At 44.0% G+C, this 16,930-nt stretch overlaps 1 pseudogene; it reads right to left on the reverse strand.

Annotated features, from left to right (window-relative positions):
* Positions 1-9,551: 9,551 nt before the first annotated feature.
* LOC101580494 lies at positions 9,552-10,624 on the reverse strand (annotated as a pseudogene).
* Between the last annotated feature and the right edge of the window lie 6,306 nt (positions 10,625-16,930).

Here is a 16,930-nt window from a genome sequence, read left to right on the forward strand (position 1 = left end):
GTTTGACTTTCAGTAAACTACTTGGCTCAACTTACTCATCCATAGAATGGATCCCACAGCACTGACCTCAGAAGATTATGACATGGAGAGACCGTAGCTCAGTGCCTGGCATTCAGGGAATGGTCAGCGACGCCGTCAGGATTGATGATTTTCACAGTCTCCGAGGAAATGGACAGATGGCTGAGATTGTGCTTTGGATGGGGTAGCAAACACCATGGCTGCGTGTTTGCCAAAGGTGAAAATGATTTCAGACAAACTGTAGTCATTGCCAACAAAACGCAAGCAGCTCTCTGTCACTGGGTTAATCAAATCCAAATTCAAGTGCTCTCTCATTTAGCAAGATGCAAAGTAAAATGTATCATTTACACCTATGAATATTTACACTAATTTACACCAAGATAGTCACTTTGCAGTAAGCCTTCTCTAATTCTTAAGGATCTTAGAATTCATCTAGTCCAACCACCTGTCTGGTGCAGCCAGCCTGCACCTATTTAAGTCCATCTCCTGGTGCAAGAAAACACTGCCACAAAAATATATTTAAAGGCATTTATGAAAAGGACTTCCAGAACTACTTCAAAAAGTATCCAGAGTGATGGGATACATGTATTCGAAGTGAGGGGCAATATTTTGTGGAGAATTAATAGCAATGCATCTTTTACAGTAGTATTTTTTTATTTAAATGCAAACTATTTTTTCCATGAGCCCTTATGCAATCTCGTTTCTTAGCAGCTGTCTTCTCTGCTATAATTCAAGCACTCTCAGAAGATGAGTCAGGAGGATTAGAGCAAGCTCAAGCTCAGCCTGGGCAGTCAGTGATTTAGCAGGAGAGTGATTCAAAATAAAAATCAGAAAATGGGCTAGGGATGAAACCCGCTGTGTGGCTATGGGCTAGTCACAGGACGAGAAAGGAGGAAAGAAGGAAGGAAGGAAGGAAGGAAGGAAGGAAGGAAGGAAGGAAGGAAGGAAGGAAGGAAAGAAGGAAGGAAGGAAAGAAGGAAGGAAGGAAGGAAGGAGGGAAGGAGAAAAACAGGAAGGAGAAAGAAAGAAAGAAAGAAAGAAAGAAAGAAGAAAGAAAGAAAAAAGAAAGAAAGAAAAGAAAGAAAGAAAGAAAGAAAGAAAGAAAGAAAGAGAAAGCTTTTCTAAATTCTGCCCTCTGACAAAGGTATACCCAAATATATTTACTCAGCTGCCAGCTAAAATAAAAACAAACAAACAAAAACCCCAACAACTCCAAATATACTCATAGAAAAATTATTTAATGTCTCCATTGGACTCTGTTTAATAATATAAAACTCACACTGCGAAGTGGCATGGGATGCTACGCAGCCACGGTTTTCGCTGGGTGCCTGGCATGCAGGCTCCCACACCTGTAGATGGAAGCCGGTTGTCGCAGACCCCAGCAAGGAAACCAATCTGCTCTTCTCTCCAGAGCTGTGTCAAGAACTGCAGATTGTGTGAGACTTTATTTGTCAGCTAACGGGTAAGCCCACTGCAGTTCTGTGAATTCTGGCCAGAAGCCCCGAGTCTCCCGGGCCAGAAGCCCAGAGTGCCTTCCTGAGGGCACTGCAGGCAGCTGTTCCTTCCTCCACCTTCGCTCCAATGCCATGACCCTCGTTGTCCAACGAGGAGGAAGGACACTGTGAGTGAGTTAACCGTATAGCTGAGAAGCCCAAGCTTAAAAATCCCATGACCCATATTAAACAAGTTGTAAACAAGCTTACCCAACTTTTGCCCCAAACAGTACATTCTCTTTACCACGCTGGATGGCAACTAAGCCTGCCTTGGCCCCAGTGGAAGCATTATCTTTATTCTCAGGACTGTTGTCTATACAAAGATCTCTGAAAAAGAAATCCAGATCCAAATGAGATGCCACGTAGGCCCAGACCCTGATGACAGTTGGCACCCTGGATACTGTTGATGGGGCCTGAAGTGTCATGGAATGTGAGAATTGCACAAAAGGTAACCACGAATCAGAAGCACTCTTTAGGAACAAGTGGGCGAGGAGGAGAAGCGCTGAAAGGACAGAAAACACTGGCGTGGATGGCCTGGACAGTGGGTGCCATCGTTATTTATAATTACAGGTTCTGATACCTGCGTGGGCTTTGTTTTCTAAGTCCTCAGAAAGGTGCTGGCCAGCATGACGGACAAGGGAAGTCAGGAGATTGCCAAGTCGGGGACTGTGTCAAATAGAGCGAGTCTACCAAGGAGAGCTTGGGTGGAGGCGGCATCGCGTGGACTTGAGGAGTTCGCACAAGCATGTGCAATCAATCAGTTTCTGTTTCACTTATGAAATATAGGCATGTCTGAAAGCTGATCTCTTTGCAGGTGGTCCGGGGTTAAAAACAGATGCAGGTACAGAGTGTAACTGTCTGACTCTGCCGTGGAGATTGGGATCACCTGCTGGGTTATGTCCTCCCCTAGCTAGGGGCTAAGTGTCCACGTGACCGTCACTATGCGATGACCACTTACGGAGGTAGACTGACACCAGCAAGAGCTACAGTACTCTGCAGATGCCACCTCACAGTCTGAAGGCGGACGCTGGCCAGCTGCGGGCACAGAGCACAAGTGGAGTCAGTGTGGTACAATTGTTTGCATGGTGCTTGTCCCGACCAGGGCCCAAGTGGAGGCTCAGTTGTTCGAGGTGGCGGCGTTGGGAGGCAGGGCTTCCTGGGAGGTGCCTGGCCATGGAGACAGACTTCCCAAATGGATTTATGCCACCAACTGCCAAGAATGAGTGTGTGCTCACTCACGTAGGGCCAGGAGCAGTTGCCACGGCGACCTGTCAGGAAGCAACCTACTCCTCCCACTTTGTCTCTGCACACGCCTGCGTCTCTACGCCCATGGAGCAGCACACGGCTCTCGCCAGAAAATGATTCCAGAACCGTGCTCTCAGACTCCCAGAATCATGAGCCAAAGTAAATCTCTCTCCTTTATAAATTACCCAGTCTTGGGTATTTTATTCTAGCTAAGGAGAAAAGCAATGAACTAAGACAGCTTCCCATGAGCTTCTATAGTTAATAAATCTAAGGGCTCCCTGGAAAGTGTCAGGCTCCAGATGAGCATTTAAATAAACCTCAAGAGAAGAGAACTCTTCCAAAAGCTTGAGGAAGAAGCAAACGCCGGTAGAGAATCGCAAGGTGTTTAATCTCAGACAGCTGCCTCCAGTAGTGAGGGATGCAGGCGCAGGACTCAGAGTGCCCCGAGCTGGAGCACACTCAGGGACTCAACATGGCGCCCCAGCGAGGAAGGCCTCCTCAGCCAAAAGAAGACAGTATGAAACACAACAAGTTTCAGAGAGACAACAGAAATCAATAGCAAAATCTTCGGGTCTGATGGGAGAATTGAGCCTCTCAGAGCTGTGAGCCCTACCCTTTAGCAGCAGGCTGCGAGCGACCACTGAATAACTATACAGGAAGTCACCACTGTCCCCAAGAGCACCAGGCCTCAACACGTTTGCACACGCTGTACCTTACATTGGTAAAGGCCTCTCAACCCCACTTTCTTCTTGAAAATGCCTACTCATCTTTCCAAACTCATTTCAGTAGCCCATTCTCTGAATTCTCCTGAAGAATGGATCAGTCTTTCATTTTCTGGTTGCCTTCTATAATCGGAGAAAGAGAAACCCCAAGGCGGAAAAGAGGAGCATGTGCAGTGACCCCACACCATGTAGATGACTCTGGGAAAGTTACTCCGTCCTACGAGCTCCAGTTTACTAATCAATCAAATATGAATGATGGTGTGCAATGAAATAATAACAAATAGAAATAGGTGCTGGAGATTTTTCTAGGAGGCTTTCTCCATGACCTGCCCAAGCCATTGGATTGCAAAGCAAGGGTGCTATGGATTAGATTGAGAATGACCCTCAGAGGCCTCGGAGTTCATGGGTGGGGAGCTTGGGAGGTGGTGGCACCATGGTGACGCTCTGACTGACTTGCCCTGTGAGGTTAGAGTCACAGTGGATCTTGGGAGAGGGTGGACCAGGAGGACTCACAGACCTAGTCTCAGAAGGGTCCTCAGAGGTCAAGGAAAGGAAGATGGTGAGGTGTTCATGTGGAGGGTGTTTAGCCATGGGCTGCAACTGGCTCTGAACGCCCGTAAGCTTCCTGCTCCGCTCCCCGGTGTGGAGCTTACTTGTAGGAAACTCGCCGTCACAACAACTTCATGCCTTTACCCAAGAGTTCCCACTGCTCTCCAGCTGTGTGCAGCAGGAGCCTCAGCGAAGCTGAGTCTGCATCAGACCCTGAGGCCTCAGTGGCGATTCTCCATCTTACTCTAAAACATCTACCTTTCCAGTAAGGCTGTGGCTCCCAGCCTGGCGTTCTCATTGATACTTTTCATGGCAATATTTTAAAGAACTGTTCCTCTCTCTCCCCTAAACACCTAACCAGTGACAGGAAATCCATAGGATCTCTCCTGCAGGAGAAACAGTATTCTTGTCATTTTCTTGGTAAATAAGAACTAAATGTGCAAACTTTAGAGATGACATTATTTCTCCCACAACCATGAGACAGAGGACATTTCCAAAGACCATTTCATGTCTTTTCTCTGACCTTTCATTCTGCGACTAGTGGTCACATCCGTCAGAGCTCTCTGAGGAGAGCTCGTCCGTCCGCAGTTTCACCCGACTGCCTTCCCAGAGGCGCGAAGGGGAAGCTCTACCCCTCTCTTAGGAGACTGGTGGACGATTAATCTAGTCCCTTATCTAGAATAGACTCAAGCTTTACCGAAAGCCTTTCTAAATAGCTTCTAAATGATTGTGAAGAAAACCTCACATTAAGTTAGGCATCCCCATGTTAACATACAGGAGTAATTGCTTAGGTTTTTGGCATTTTGGATCTCATATTTTTCCTGAAGGAAATAGAGCACACAAAATTTAAAAATGAAGACAAATGACTCATTCCTAATAATCAAGTAGAAATTTTAATTTGACTTCTCATAAATGATACCTTGGGCTTTATATAATACCACACAAAACTGCTTCATACTTGGTGTTAGTAATCATTTTCTGAAAAAGTGTTATTGTCCATTAATCACTTGGCATTTGTCCCAACAAGTAATCACATAATTTAAAAATATATTACCAAGGAAAAATTATTAAGAGCAGCTTGATCCATAAAATAGGCCATTTTTTAATCTTGATTAAATGTACTCACCACTTTGACTGATTCACTTAAAATGACCAAAAGCAAAAAGCACTATTTATTTTACTGATTATGTCAAATTCTTTGAATCTAAAATAAGCAATCATTAAAAGATGTATGAAGTGTGGTTGTGTGTTTCTGCGTGTGTGTGTGTCTGTGTGTGTGCCTATCTGTGTGTTTGTGCTTTGTGCATACGTGGAGGTGGTGGTGCTGGTCACGGTCCTGTCTCTAAGCGAGGAAATCTCTTGTAGTCCTTCTGCCACTGTGAGTCTTAAACTTGGAGCTTTCCAGCCAACGGCTTAACACCCAAGGCCTTTGGGCAATAAACAAGTAGAGGTAGAACCGGTGGAGAACAAGGACCCTCTGAGTGCAGTATTCCTAATAGTAGGAGGATTTAAAGATAACTCAGTTTAATGACGAAATGTATGCTTCAATACAGTTGAACGTAATCTCAAAGTATGCAATGGTGGTGATTAATTTAGAAGTCTATGTTGCAAAAAAACTTTTCTATATTTGCCAATAAAATTTGCCTGACCCATTTTTTAAAATTAAGTTTTGGGATAAATAAGGTTCACATTCATAATTAGAGGATCCTTCTCTGGGATGTGCATATGAAAAGGCACAGTTGGCTGAGACTCTAGCCTCCTCCGTAGGAGCGCGTGAGCAGTCTTCTCACAGCTCCAGTGAGGGGCCTTCCGACAACAGCGCCGGCCGAACGAGCTCGGGCACAGCTGCGAGTCAGGCAGAGGGGCAGGGTCTGAATGGGAGGTCTCAGAGGAGATAGATGGGTCTCTGGGCACAACGAATTCCTTAAAAGAAGGAATGCAAGGTCCAGATCTGTGCTCAAGGGGAGAGCAGGATCCCCGCTATTAGCATGGGGCCTTCCTACTGGCCCTGCCCTCCTCCTGAGGTCATTCTCCCACAGTCCTGCTCTCTGGCATCGTCAACAAAGACTGCGAACACTTCAAAGCACGGACTTTTGCCATCGGCATCGCACGTTTTTTCCCGCTTCCAGGCTTTCCTAGACTTGACAAAGCAGAGCAGCACTACCCCGTGGCTGCGCGGCCTTTCCAAGGTGATTTGATTCTCTGCCATCACAGTGCTGAAACTGGAACGTGGTGGCAGAGCTGAGCCCTGGAAAGTTACCCTCGGAGCGCTCGGCGCCCCCCTGTGCGAGCTGACCAGTGGCCGCATCTCTATGTGGAAATCATGGCCCAGCTCACAGAAGACAAGGCATGTGGGCCAGTGCTAGCCATGTGACACCTCTCTACCTGCAAAGCACACTGAGAAATAGAGGGCAGCGCCCAGGGTTGCGCTGCTGCCTTTGCAAGGATCTCCTGCGGGAGAGCCAGCGTTAGCTACGCTGCGACACACTTTTGTGGAGGAGCGATACTCCTTCTGCACAATGCTCGCTGTGCGGGGCCGAGAGCCGGGGGCGAGGGCCGCTCCCATACCAACTGCTTGAACCATGCCTCTGATTATAATTGGTACCTTCTGCTTGTTTTTCTAACCTTCTCTATCCGTTGTTGTGCAGTCATCGAGGTTTAGTATGATGCACTCATTCATGTTTTCAAAGCAATTCAAGCACCAAGTAGAATCTGATATTTCTACCACACATCTCAGTATTAATTCATTGTTCCTTCCATTCAGCAGGCCTTTCTTTCCTCTGTTAGATTTAATTAAAAATCCATTTGAACCACAATGGCACATCACTAACTTAATATTTGAAAAGCTGGCTGCATAAGAAATGCATGAATCATCTCTCTAGATTAAGTTATGCTTCCGTGTAATGCTATGCTCTTTCATTATTTAGCAATAAGAATTCTCCAAGAAGACTCAGGGGGCTCTCGAAGCGTTGCACATTTACTCGTATTGTTCATAACTTTAGAAAGGAGTGTGCCTTCCAAAAAGGAGATGATGAGTATTTAGTGAAAAATGCTTCAGATGCTTTCAGGCCAGTTGAGAACATAAAGCAATGCCACTTAAGTGACACCAACTCGATACAACAACACTTTAAGAAAATGCCAAGGGAGTGGCAGGATGAACTGGTGCTTGACTTGCTTTGCCAACCTTGCTCTCATCTGTGCTAGAAGAGCTACCAGCTCACTCAAGTTTGAGGCAGATTTGAACTCTTCAATAATAGCATTTCTAGCTACGCATATGTAGTTGGGAAATACATCACTATTGTTCAAACATATATGTATACGGACATACATCATGTGTATAATATGTACCCCTGAGAACTCATCGTTCGGAGTTCCTAGCCTCAGAGGTTCTCAGACTCTTCCTTAAAACCCCTTACTTGCTCACTGAACACGCCGCACCTTGTGCCCCACCCACCCCACCCCTCCACCCTTTCCCACCCTGACCCCACCCCAACCCCCACCTCTGTGTGCAGTTTCACTAAAATGGAAAATACTCGCAAGTGGTTTTTGGTGGGAGGTTCGCGCGTAGCCAATCCGAAAGGAGCATGCCGTTCTCCTTGCTGCGGATTGGCTGCTGCCTGTAACCGAGCAGATGCACCAGCGGCCTCACTGGCAGCGGGGTGCCGCGCTGCACGTGGCTGTCTCCGGTGTTCTAGGCTTTTGTTCCTCTTAAAGCCCCAAGAATCCTGAAATGTGGCCAAAACACCATGCGCCTCCCAAGGCTTTATTAATACAGTACTTTATTAAATTAAATTATATAATAACTGGAGACGTTGCATATTAAGGGTTTAAACTATAAAAAATTGGCATTTATAGGCATTTTTCTGACCATATTAGAAACTGCAGGTTTTCTCAGGTGCTCTAGCAAAATAATTCCCCAAAATTTCGGGCTCTGACGTGTGTGTGTGTGTGTGTGTGTGTGTGTGTGTGTCGATCAGAAGCGTGACAGACTGCGTATACTTAGCCCCACAAATCAGCATTTCCTCCAGCTGCAAAGATCGTCGTGGTGTTTAGTTGCCTTTTCCTACTCACCGCGCAAGCCCTCATCTAATACTATTTCAAGTCACTCTTTGGCTTCCTCTTGAAATTTTTTTTTACTTTTTTTTATTAGCATATGTTTTCAGTAACGGGACATTATACATCTTAATACATGCTGTTTGTGAGCAACGGCCCGCAATGTCCTCAGCCCATTGCAATGTCCAGGGTCACCGTCGCATATAACACACGTTATCTGAAAGAGAGACTCCTCATGTATCACTTCCTAACAGTGCTCTTGATTGCACCAGGCTTAGTAACACAATTTATCTCTCCTGATAGCTTTAATCCTCATTTAGCCTAAAGCTTCGATCCATCAGCCATTAATAAGATAGCCTAGAGAGTACTAGCTACGCTACTCATCCTCTTAATTACTGTTAGTTAATGGTTAAGATTATTTGCTACTCAGGGAAGATTTCTATTTACTTAGAAGGAAAGTGGGGTTCTCCCCCATATTGTTCCCTTCACACCAAGATCCGAAATGATCTCCAAATGTTGGCGAGAAAAGGTAATTTATTTTTAACCCCTTCAAGTTTGGGGCTGGCAGACATTTCCGGCAAAGTACAGATTGACAAGGAAAAGACGTTATGTCTCTCAGTGTGCGCAGTGCGTGTCAAAGAGAAGAAAATTCAGCAAAAGATAACTCAAACCAGTGGCTTCTGCCTCTGGCTTACATAGCATCTTCACCTAAGAGCAGCGAAATTTAGAGAAGTGAAAAGAGAAAGGACCGTAGTGTTGGGCTTCAAAGGTAGGGCGCTGTGAGAAGGCAGATACCTAAGAAGAGCTGAATGGTCTAGCATTTGTTTGCCTGTTCCTGTGAGTTGTTTCCAGTCAAGAAGTCCAGACAGAGTGTCTTGCCCTTGAGTAGAAATGGAAGCAGATGAGGAGTGCTCTTCCTTCATTTGCTGTTTCTTAAAATGTTTATGGCAAAATTACATTTTTGTATATACTCTGGTTGCCTTTGCCAGACAGGAGTGTCTTTTCTTTTCTCTCTCTCTCTCTCTCTCTCTCTCTCTCTCTCTCTCTCTCTCTCTCTCTCTCTCTTTCTCTCTCTCTCTCTTTTTTGAAAAGTTAAAAAAATTCCTTAATTTTTTATTCCTGGTACCATTACCACAATTTACAGGACAGTATACCTGATGGAATGAAAAGAAAGAAAAAGACAAAGCTACAACAGATAGAAGACCTCAGGAATGTACATCTAATTGACACTACACTGCATTAATCAATAGCTGCACTTTTTGCAAACTGTGGCTGTGACAGTCCTGAACCAGAAGGGTTTCCTATTGAAGCTGCAGTAACTTTTCTGACTGTGGATCATCGTTCCTTCTGTGGCAGATTTGTACAGCTCCTCTACTGACTGCATTTGGGATGACTGTCTCAAAGTAACCTGCAGCTTTCCTGACAGCTCCTTGCTCTCCTGCTAAGAACTGTAGCCCTTTCCTGTTGTTTTTTAAAACCTTCTGCTACCATATCCACCACTTCCACCACCAGATCCATAACCACCACCATAGGGACTGCCAGAGCTTCTTCCACCAAAACCACCTCCCGTCATGGGTACATAATTTGACTGCTGCTGTCCACTGTAGTTTCCAAAATCATTATAGTTCCCACCACCACCATAGTTACCACCACTAAAATTTCCTCCTTCGTTGTAACCACCATATCCTCCTCTACCACCACCGTATCCACCACCTTGGTTTCCATATCCTGGTCCACCACCACCATACCCTCCTCTACTACTGTAACCAGGACCACCACCATAGTTTCCACCATCACCTCCAGATCCATTATATCCACCATCACCTCCTCCATAACTACCTCTGCTGCCACCTCCTCCACCACCGTAACCTCCTCTTCCATGAAAGTTTCCACCACGGCCAAAATTCCCTCCACCACCTCCAAAGTTTCCTCCACAATGCATAAAGTTGCCAGATCCGCCTCCACGGCCTCTGTGTGATCCTGCATACTGCATCTCTTGTTTGGAAAGGGCCTTTTTCACTTCACAATTATGCCCATTAATAGTGTGGTATTTCTGAACAACAATTTTACCAACTGTGTCGTGATCACAAAGAGTTACAAAAGCAAATCCTCTCTTGTCCCCACTCTGCCTGTCTTCCATAACTTCTATGGATTCAATCTTGCCATGCTTTTCAAAGTAGCCTATCAAATTACATTCTTCTGTATCTTCTTTAATACCACCAACAAAAATTTTCTTCCCTGTTGGAAGGGCACCAGGCTTTACTGGCTCCTCTCTAGAAGCAGCCCTCTTTGGTCCCACTACACGCCTGTCAACTTTGTGTGGCCGAGCACACACTGCTGCATCCACCTCTTCGACACAAGAGCAAGTCACAAAGCCAAAGCCTCTGGAGTGTTCTATTTGGGGACCTCTCATTACCACACAATCTGGGAGTGGGCCCCATTTCTCAGAGTGTTCTCTTAAACTCTCATCGGTAGTGTCAAACTCAGAGGACCAACAAACAGCTTCCTCAGCTGCTCTGGCTCCTTTGGATCACGGCCCTCCATTCTGAGACTGGACTCACCTCTTCCAACTCGAGTTCAATCCATGAGTGTATTTTCTAACCTAAAAGTGACAAATGCGAGCCGCACACTGGCGAGCTTGTGTGAGCGGATCTCCTCACAGTGTCCATTGTGACTTGTTAACACATGACAGCACGATGTCCTAATTTTTATGACACTCCAGATATAGCTCGACAAACTATGAAAGACAATAAAATGGTTATTCCTCATATTATTAGTTTCCCACCTATAGAACTATGCGTAGAACTATCACTTCAGTTCTTCAGACTCTACAAACATGTACATAGGCACGGTTTCTTATTAGCGGTGAGAATGCATGTTGTATTGACTCTGATTCACTTGGTACCTCCTGCTACCCCGCCACCCCACCCCCCGAAACACATGGTATGAAACTTTTGGAGTTCACCTAAACTAACACGTAAGCCTGCAGTCCTGGGTAATGCTGGAGTTTTTGTTTGTTTGTTTGCGGAACCAGGGATTGAACTCAGGCCCTTGCACTTGCCAGGCAAGCACTTATCCTACTGAGCCATCTCCCTGGCTAATGCTGGCTTTTTCAAGTGTATTGCACTTCCCTCAAGGAGTGCAATACTGTGTATAAATAATCACAAGATGCTGCGCAGTAGGATAGCAGAAAACACTGCTGTGTTATTCTGCCTCCGATTTTTGGCAGTCTAGATAGCCATTCTGTAATGGTTGATGCAGTGTCAACCTGAGAAGCATCCCGGGGTGGGGTGCTGAGAACCTGCCCTTCCCCCTCTAGGATGCTGATCATGGTGTCAACTTGAAGAGTGCGGAAGCTTAACTGATTCAGCAGGGGCAGGGTCCTTACTGTGTAAGCATCCTGAGCCTGTGCAAAAGCAAGGCACAGGATGGTGTGGGTGTCACAGCCAGCCTAGTGGGGCAGGCTGCTTACAATACAGGGAGGACAAGAGGCATGTTCTCCCCTTTGCTCTTGCTGCTTTTGCTGTTGAATGGCTGCCCTCTGCCAAGTGCCACCCTGCCTTGGAGCCAGCTGATGATGGGCTAAACCCTCCACAAACTGTGAGCTAGATAAACCTTTCCTTCCTTAATTTTGGCATTGAGTATTTTGCCTCAGCAATGAGAAATCAGTAAAGAACATGCATTCCGTGTACTGTTCTCAGTGGCTGTATTTTCAGAGAATGATGGACCACACTGCATCACACTGTGTGGTAATGCAGGCCAAGGGTGGAGTCAGGGACTTGTCACTGTCTCTGGGACCAAAGATCATGCATGGAGTAGGCTATGTACTTAAAACAGGTACAAGAGAAGGATCACGGGTGTAGGACTGCCCTATGTCCCCGAACACTCAGATTCTCTGTTCTCAACCCTCTCTGCATCTTCAAACATCCTTCAATGACATAATCTTGGCCTCACTTCATTTTGAGCTCTATTTCTTAACTGCCAGCTCGGTGGCAGGGGCCGCCTGATGTACAAGAGGGGCCACTGCTGCTGCAGGTGGAACATGGCGGACAGCTGCCTGGCCCTTAGCTCCTCCACATCGTGTGAGCAGATCCAACTAATACTGATACATGGGAACATGCTGCATCATCTAAATCTGAATACGCTTCTGACCTTTACTTTCTAAGTCTTCTTTCTTGTCCAAGAAGTCTATGCACAAGGACTCTGGGAAGTCGTAAAATACAGTCCTAACTTTTCGACTTTAAAGTCAGTGTTTTCCCTACAGATGTAAAATTCAGTGGGTCACGATCCAGCCAGGAACATCCTGAACCTTTGCTGTGGGCTTCAAGCTAAATGTTTCTCTTTTATGGAAGCAGGCTGTGTAATGTGAAAGAGGCTCCCCAGGAGTAAGCAGGGAACATGTCCGGGGCTAACTTCTCTTGAAGCAGACTTTCACATATATATGTTCCAACATTTCTTCTTTATTTCATACAAAATTACATCTTTCTTTATAAACACTTTGTCTTATACAACTGAAAAATTCTTATCTAAATGAATTTTATGATGACTCCAAAGAGCTATGCTCTTCCTTCATTACAAATAATAACACTAAATATCAACAAAACAAATCATTCTCAACATGGCTCAGTTAACTCATGATATAGAGCAAATTGAATAAGTGCAAAAAATATAGTCTGGCTAAAATTGACAAATTAGATATAGTACTGGACAGGAAGACAGGCAGTTCATAGCTGAGCAATCTGATGAAATCATGTGGAAGTTGGCATACAAATAGAAGTGATAATTGCAATATTGCCAATGAATTTAAACCCTTACACACTCTCTCTCTCTCTCTCTCTCTCTCACACACACACACACACACACACACACACAATATTTATCACACACTGCCACTAGGATAAAATGTTAGCCATTCTTTGTGTCTTAGGGAACTTAAATAATCACTCAAATGTAGTCCATGCTTTTACCTAGAGAAGAGTGGTTACCTCCCTGCTGCATGACTGAGGCTCTCAGAAAGCAGCCGCCATGACAAGCCACCTAAACCACTCCATTCACCTTGGAATTCCAGGCCACTACTGCAACCTAATATGTCTTATTCATCACACTTGGGTTTTCTTCACACCAAGGTAGGTGTGTTTGTAGGAAAACTTAGGTAAAGTCTTATGATTTTAAAATGTATGGTTTTGTGGAAACCTGGATTTCTGATCACACAGTATAAGACAATAAACAGAGGAAAAGTTTAAGCATTAGACCCTGCTGAATTTAAGGAAAGTGAGATGAAAGAGTGCTCAAACTGAGCTACCTAACAAGCTCTGGGATGTTTGTTTTTGGTGTAGTTGTGAGAAAGAAAAAGAATGAAGAAACAGAGAAGGTGCCAGAGAATGGCGGGGGTGAGCGGGAGCTAATGGTGAGCTACACATTCTCCCCACTGGGGAGTGCAAACAGTGAGCCTGGCTGGGCTCCCAGCTGCATGCCCTGCTCCTGGAGACGGCAGCGGATTTCTCACCATATCCACCTTCCAGAAGGCTGGAGAGGCTGTCCGCAGGGCGACGCTGGAAAGGCGGGCTTCTGCTTAATAGCTGAGAAGGAAATCAGTGCTCTTTCCCCAGAATGGTAATACAAATAAATGTGATCTGCTTTCTTATTGGGGCATATTAAAGGGTCTTCTACTACCATAACAAAGTAAAGAAAAGAATGCCCACTATTCCCATTACTGTTTCTGATTGTGTTGAAGGGATTTTCCCAAATAATTGGCTAATATGAAGTAGTTCTAGACATAAGAATTAGAGAGAAGGACATATGATTGTATTTTCAGAAAGTACAACTAATAAAATTCTAGAGAACTTCAAAAAGTCTATGGAAAAACACTACGAAAAGAACAGCATCTAGTGGATATAGAAAAATGATTATTCTTTAGTACATAAAATAACTTCATAACAAAGATCAAATAGAACCATAGATCTTATTTACAATAATAAAATAATATCACTAATAATAACAGAAAATTGAAGAATAACTTAGCAGGATATATCTAATATGCATATAAGAAAATTATATTCCTGAAAGACACAAACATAACTTGAGTAAATGAAATGATAATGTTTCGAACAGGAAACCTCAATTCTGTAAGCACACCAATTTTCACTATGTAAATTTACAAATTAAATGTGCTTGTTAGAAAAATACATCAAGTATTATTGCAACCAAAAGAATCTGTCTCTCCAAGTTCATATGAACAAGTGGAAGGAGCAAAGAAGTTAGCAAGATAAGTTGGAAATTATTTCATAGAATTAAACATACTGTTATTCAGTGTCAAAACACATGATGTTAAAACATATCATAGCACTCTGACAATAGTTCTGCATTACTAATGGGTGAATGGACAGAAAACAGTAAATTTAGCAATAGATTTAATGGCATGTGAGAATTTGCTCTAAGACAAAGATGGCTTTTTGAATCAATGGAAAAAGGATGACTTTTAGGAAGTGTTAGAGTTAACAGTATAGTTGCGTTAAAAAATACAATCTATTTCATTAAGCTACATTAAAATATGCCAGAGATTTAAGTGCTTCTTTATGTACAAACAACATGCCTGGTTTAGATCTTGAGTTTCCAGCACACTTAGCCACTGGCCCGCAGTGCTCCCTAGAAGTGCTAGAGCCTTCTGAAGTGGGGCCCCCCAGAAGGAAGTTAGATCTCTGAGGGTGGGATCCCGAGGAGTCCTCGGCATCATGACCTGGCCTGCCATCCTAGGTCAGCAGCTTCCCACACATCACGCTGGCACCTGAGGACAGTCTGCAGAGCCAGGAGATGTCACAGTGCTCTCATGAAGTTTGGTGTCATAGGTCAACAAAGTTTGCCTCTCAACATGCCTTTTAATATTGAGAAGAAATACTTAGGCTTGCTGAAGTAGTTGTATTCAAAAATTGTAAAATCAAGTTTGCAGAGTAGTAATTGATTTCGGTAAAAATTTTATAAACCTTGCCTCTCTCAGGTATAATTAAGTTAAACTGGCCTGCAAGGAAGTATCATTATAATAAATACTGTGGCTCCAGGCATTGTGCTGAATGCACAGCTGGTAACACAACTCACACAATTCTCTTCCTTCCCCTGTTCCTCTTTACCTCCCTTCCCTTCTGCTTGTTTGTCCGTGTAAATGGAAACACATGGTATCTTTTGAGGAGCTTCCAGCTCACTGTGAGCTTTACAGCACAGTCAGTACAGAGGTTTTCTGAGTGCTGAACATCCTGTCCCCTGCAGGCATCACCTCCTGTCATCAGCATCTCCCACTGCAGTGCTAGTGCATTTGCTGCACTGACACAAAGCCCACGGGTTATATCGGGGCATGCTGTTAGGGTTCCTGTCTAGACATTCTCCACGTGCTTTGTGCTTTTGTAGGTGGGGTTCTGGAGCGCGATTGCATCCTGGGGCCTGATAGCTGACGTGCTGTGAGGAGGGGTTTTGTCACCAGAGGCGGCCACTGGGCGTGGCCGGGAAGGGTTGGCCTTTCTCTCCATCCCTCCCGTGGCTCTTCTGCTTCCTAGACACCACGGTGAGATGTGTACCTCCCTGACCCAACACCCAACCCACAGCTTAAAGAAAGATGGGTTTTACTCTACGCTACCTCGCTGCTGTGCTAGCCTACCTTGGAGTCGTGGGCTGGGGACTGAGCCCTCCATAAACTGTGAACCAAACTCAAGCCATCTTTCTATATGTTGTGGGCTGGGTGCTGGGTCTCAGTGATGAGAAAAGCAGCTGCAGTGTGCCTTTTCAGCATTCGGAGAGAGGCACAAGTGCTCATGATGACAGTGGTAGGCGTTCTCTGTGTTTAGCCCGTGCATTTCTTTCTACCCTGTAGTTCCTGGAAATCACTGACAATGTTCATTCTGTTCATAGTTTTGACTTGTATTATTTTTGTCACATAATAATAATAATAATAATAATAAAACAGCCTTTTCAAATTGGCTTCTTTCACTTAGTAATATGCATTTCAGGTTCTTCTATATATGACCTGAAAGTTCCTCTTTTTAGGAATTGAATAATAAATGTCTGTGTGTGCACAGGCTGTGCTCTCACTCACCTACTAACGGCATCTTGACAGCGTCCAAGTTCTAGCAGTTCAGAATAAAGCCATCATGACATGTGTGTGCTGGTCTTTTCTTAAATAGCAAGTTTTCCATTCTTCTTGGTAAACACTATGGAGTATAATTGCTGGATTTTATATGAGAAAATGTTTATTTCTATAAAAATTACCATGCTGTCTCTAAAAATTAATGTTCCGTTTCCACCATCAGTGACTGAGAGGTTCCGTTGCTCCGCATCCTCATGAGCTTGCGGCGCTCTTGGTGCTCTGGACCTGGGTGCACGCGCTGGCATCCGTGTCTTTCATTGGCATTTTCTTGATGATATGTAATAGGAAGACCACCTGGCATTCTCATTGGTGTGGTGTCTGTTAATGTCTTGGACCTATTTTTAAATCAGGCTTTGGTTTTCTTATAGATAGGCTTTAAAATGGTCTTTGTATATCTTTGGATAACAGTCCTATATCTGATATAATTTTTTGCAAATATTTTCTTTCAGTCAATGATTTGCCTTTTTTCTCTTAATACTATCTTTCTTTTTTTCTATTTTTAAATTAACTTTATTGAAAATCAATAATTACATAGCACATTAAAATTGTAGACAAATATTGAAAGGTGAAAGATATAAGATGTAAACAGAATTTTAGAGAAATATTTCTGAAATGAATACATATCATGAGATTAATAATAGATTGCACATTGTAAATAAATTATTTATAAACTTAAATGAATATAACAATGAAAATTGTCCAAAATAAAAATAAAGAAG

The sequence above is a fragment of the Octodon degus genome, unplaced genomic scaffold (genome assembly GCF_000260255.1).
Source record: "Octodon degus isolate 3935 unplaced genomic scaffold, OctDeg1.0 scaffold00054, whole genome shotgun sequence".
Lineage (NCBI taxonomy): Eukaryota > Metazoa > Chordata > Mammalia > Rodentia > Octodontidae > Octodon > Octodon degus.